This window comes from Pan paniscus, chromosome 13 (genome assembly GCF_029289425.2).
Source record: "Pan paniscus chromosome 13, NHGRI_mPanPan1-v2.0_pri, whole genome shotgun sequence".
NCBI lineage: Eukaryota > Metazoa > Chordata > Mammalia > Primates > Hominidae > Pan > Pan paniscus.
The window spans coordinates 30,462,501-30,467,500 of NC_073262.2; the positions used below are offsets into that span (position 1 = coordinate 30,462,501).

The 5,000-nt window shown below is 41.4% G+C and overlaps 1 protein-coding gene and 1 pseudogene across 6 annotated transcripts in view; both read left to right on the forward strand.

Moving 5' to 3' along the window:
- Positions 1 to 293, forward strand: part of LOC134728689 (putative uncharacterized protein encoded by LINC00269) — a 14,871-nt pseudogene extending 14,578 nt beyond the window's left edge.
- ZEB2 (zinc finger E-box binding homeobox 2) overlaps positions 1 to 5,000 on the forward strand; it is a 132,298-nt gene that overhangs the window by 69,007 nt on the left and 58,291 nt on the right. The window lies entirely within an intron of this gene.

The window sequence follows — 5,000 nt, forward strand, 5'->3', positions numbered from 1 at the left end:
TGGAGATAGACTTTTACTTCCTAAGTAGATTTAAATTTAACACCAATTTATTCACTCTAGTATTTCTATATGGGAACTAACAGCTTCTATAGGACCTCTACAAAGTGCCAGAAATATGATCTCATGTGTAGTAATAAATTTAAATGTGTTTTCTTTTACATATTCTATCCCTCTGTATTTTCCCAATCTCTTCCTTTTTATGACTCCCCCACTCTCAGTTTCTAAAATCACTTGTCCACTCCGGAGACCCAGGGGCACTGCCTAGAGAAGGAGCTAACTTAAAAAAAAATAAACCAGGCTGGTCACAGTGGCTCATGCCTGTAATCCCAGCCCTTTGGGAGGCCAAGGCAGGCGGATCACCTGAGGTCAGGAGTTCGAGACCAGCCTGGCCAACACATGGTGAAACCCCATCTCTACTAAAAATACAAAAATTAACCAGGCGTGGTGGTGGGCGCCTGTAATTCCAGCTACTCGGGAAGCTGAGGCAGGAGAATTGCTTGAACCCGGGAGGCGGAGGTTGCAGTGAACCAAGGTCATGCCACTGCACTCCAGCCTGGGTGACTGAGTGAGACTCCAGCTCAAAAACAAAACAAAACAAAAAAAGCACCATACTCAGAGCTGCTATAAGTAACATGCAGTTGTAAGCCACACACTTCTTTGCATGATTCTTATTTTAAAGATTGGAAAGTAGAATTCGTATTTGTTTGTTGTACTAATTCCAGTGGTATACCTGGAATTAATAAATGGTACTAAGACACTAAGGCGTTACTTTCTTGCATTATTCTAAATCAGAGCCTTGATTAGAGAGAATAATCCAAAGGTAAAATAGTCAGATAATTTATTTTTATGTAAGTTTAAAAAGAGAAAGAGATTGATTTTTTTGAAGAGTTATAATTACATTCAGTATGTACCTTTTGTGCATTGAAATAATTTTAGATTTTCTGAAAAGGAAATATTGATGTAATTCAGCTCTCAAAACACTTGATGCCATGCCTTTCTTCCTAGTGTTTATGTAAAAGCAAGTGGTCAATTGTCGCTGCATCAGAGCTATGACAAGTTCTTCTATATTAGGTGGGCATCACTCAAACACTTTTCCATAGTAGATCCAGTGGTATACCTGGAATTAATACAATGTATTAATTAAGTACTAAGCTATGTTGTATTTATTGTATCAATTCCAGTGGTAACACAATTCCAGTGGTAATACAATGTATTAATTCCAGGTATACCTACCACTGGAATTAATACAATAAATACAACATAGCTTACTACTCAAGTCTATTACACGCCATCTAAAATAGCTAATCAGAAAGGCTGTATGTCTGAAACACCCAAAAGTCACTCATCCTCTTTCTTAAAGCATTAAAAGTTTTGGCAACTTTTCTGAATCCGAGTTGTGTGAGTCCTATACTGTACTAAGCTGGACATCTTAAGGGCTGCAGGTTTTAATATTTACACTGCCCCGACTCAGTTGGTAACCGCTAGCAAATCATCTCACCCCAGTTTTTGTCCTTTTCCTGAAGAAAGCTGAATTTGGTTTCATGATCACTGTTTGCTGAAGAAGACAGTCCCATCAATGGTCCAAAGCAAGGCCAACTTTCAAAACAGCCACCAACTCTGAGTCAAGGCATCTACCTTCATTCTAATCAAGAAGGGAAGATACAAAGTTTCAAGACCAGTCTTCACCTTGCACTGAATCTGACGGGGTCTTACTCAGCCACTTTCCACTACCTTTCAACCTAAAAGCCAAGAAAAGCAAGGATTTGGATTTTAAAGCTGTACTTGTTATAGGTGTTCATGGGTTTTGTTAGCATTGTTGTTTTTTAGGGATGAGGGGTGTTACTGGAGTAGAAGGGTGAGCTGTGTTGCTTTTAGTTTGTCATTTAGGATGTTAAAGTTAGTATGGGTTTCAGTTTGCATTTTAAAAATTAGAATGGTAATGAGCAAGGTGCCAGAAGGAAATAACAAAGCACATTTTCCTGAATAGCTCCCCCTGTCTTCTGTGTTCAGATTCTACTCTGACTTCCCAACCCGGCTTCCTCTCCCGCCTGCTCCCTTCTGAGGTGCAGTGTAGAAGTTCATTCTCAGGTTTCTCTCAGTTTGCAGGACGAGATGCTGCCGGCCAGGCCAAGGGCAGTTATGCTAGCTCAGTGTAGTGCGGCTTCCTTGCCCCAGCGCGCGCAGGCTGAAAGCTCAGCCAGTTTCTCTTTCTGAGGCTGCTTCACGTCTTCTCAGGGATTTCCAAGGCACGGACGTTCATTTGCCTAAAACTCTCTTAAACTGCCTGACAAAAAAAATAAGTACCTAAGTACGACATAAGTGGTGCACCCACGCAGGATAATTAGGATTGATGTGCTCTTTTAGAGGCACCAGATCCTCAACCTCCCCTTACTAGTGGCATTTCTCACCTGCTCATGTGGTGCCCACCTGTGGCTTGCTGGCATTGCCACTGCCTGCAAGTGAGGAGATTTCCAAGTTCAAAATGAAGGCCTGATTTTACATGGTGGAACGCTGTAGGACTGTGTGGAGCTCTGTGAAGGAATTAAGGATGGCATGAAGTCCTAGTTTATGTCACTGCTCCCTTGTTTATGTTCTTTCCTCGACTATTCCCACGCCCCCTCTCCAGATTTTGCATGGCTTTTATAGCCTCTAGTAATTATATCAGCAGCATGGAGTCTATTTTTATCTCTTCTGAATGTGTGCAACGTAAATGTCAAAAACCATAAAGGCCCTTTTTAGCATGTACCTTGCATGCACAGTTTGAAAAGTGTGATGCAGCATTCAGAGAGATGTTGCATTTTGAGGTGAGACAGATGAAAAGTGGAAAACTCAATTTCACCACTTAGCTGCGTGAACTTTCAGTAAGTCCTTTATCATCTTGAACGTTTAGCATTTTCTTCTGTAAAATGGAGTCCTGCTGCCTACCTCATAGGGTGGCAGCATGGAACCTAGTTTAGTGTCTGGGATGCCCCCTTTCCACAGCAGGTGCCCCCAAACTCCTAAATTATATATTTCATGCTTAAATGTCATGACCTTTCAATGCCCTGCATTGCCCTTTATCCAACTTAGAAACGGAGTAAAAATAAAATCTTACCACTGTAAGTCACCATAGGATTGTCACAAAATTAGCATGTGAAAGAATGATACGGAACTCACTGTCACCAAAAAACTGTCCCTAGACTTGGCTAATAATTATAATAATACCTAATATTTATTACTAAGCACTTTCTGGCAGCTGGTCTCTAGGTGCTTTACATGTACCTTCACAACCACCCACTGACCCAGTGGATAGATACTCTTGTCCTCCACTTAATAAAGGAGGACATGGAGGCAGGTTAGATAACTTAGCAAAAGTCACAAGTTAGGAAGTTAGTCAGCTGGATTCAAATTGAAGCATCCTGATCCCAGAACCTACAGAAATATAAAATGTCTACCAGGCAGGAGCATTCACATGGCTGAGCTGCCCCAGCTTCTAGGCAAGGTTGTTTCCTCTCTTTGCGCTTCCTATTTGAAGTTGGGCCCTGAAAGCGGCCAGATGGGCCCATCAGAAGGGCATGCGAAGCTGCAGTCCCTTACTCAGCTACGAGTTAGGGACCATCATGCTTCAAAGGGGAAATGGCCTCAGCATGTTTAGGTGGTCCAGTACCATGGTACAGTTTTTATGGCTCATTAATTTATCTTTAATTGAAGATAAGTTGGGAGAATTTAGAGTTGTGAGAAAATGTGTTGTTTTCTAGTCAAAAATTCTCCTCTAGTTGTGATGAATGGACAAGATGGGAGTAACTGGGGGATGTGGTAAGGGATAATAATAAATAATAAAGAGCGTATTTGTAGACCCTCAACAAAATCTAGTGATGGAAGGAAGAACATATATAGGCATGTTAGACATATGAGAAATATCATAATACATTTTATGGGTAAGCTAATAAGAACCAGTTATGCAAATTTTCTCTACTTTTTTATGAACTACTTATTGATTACCCCAGTCATTTTTCCATTGCTACCACTGCATAAAGCAGAGGAAGCCAGTGCAGTCAGAACCCTCTTATTTATACAGTAAAGGCTGTTACCGACCAAGTACTTAGCAGCCAGAGAAATCTTGTGTGTAAAACAGAACTGGGATCTGAAGAACTTAGAATATGTCATTTAAAGAAATATGATCACTGGTATGTACTAAAGTGCTCCAACTTTTTAAAAACTTTAAAATCAGTTGACTGAAATTTACAGTTATTAAACTTAATTCTTTTTTTTTTTTTTTTTTTGAAACAGTGTCTCACTCTGTCACCCAGGCTGGAGTGCCGTGGCGCGATCTCAGCTCACTGCAACCTCCACCTCTTGGGTTCAAGCAATTCTCCCACCTCAGCCTCCCTAGTAGTTGGGACTACAGGTGCAGGCCACCATGCCCGGCTAATTTTTGTAATTTTTGGTAGAGATGGGGTTTCACCATGTTGGCCAGGTTGGTCTCGAACTCCTGACCTCAGGTAATCCGCCTGCCTCAGCCTCCCAAAGTGCTGGGATTACAGGTGTGAGCCACCGCGTCCAGCCAATTCTTAGTCTTTGGTACGGTGCCCATGAGTCATCAAACTCATATGTGGAAGTTTTTGAAAGAAGAAAAAAAAATGAGAGTAGATTGATTAATGACTATTAAAAATACCCTGGGATCTACGAATACCCATAGTAAAGAGCACCAGGCACTGGATAGATAATTGGTCTAAAGAGCCTGGACCTTGCTGAAGATAATATATACATGTAACATGTTTTGTGAAAATGGAGTCCTGAAGACGAAAGGTGTATCTTTTCCATATTGACTAAGTGACTTAATTGCTCACTTAAGGGGAGCAGAGGGGATGTGGAGAGGGAAGAAGGAAGGAAGGGAGGAAGGATAGAGGGAGGAAGCAAGGAAGGGAGGGAGAAAAGAAGGGAGGAAGGAAGGATGGGGAAGGACGGAAAGAGGGGAAAGGATGATTCAATATCCTTTGACTACTGACATATGGCCTATT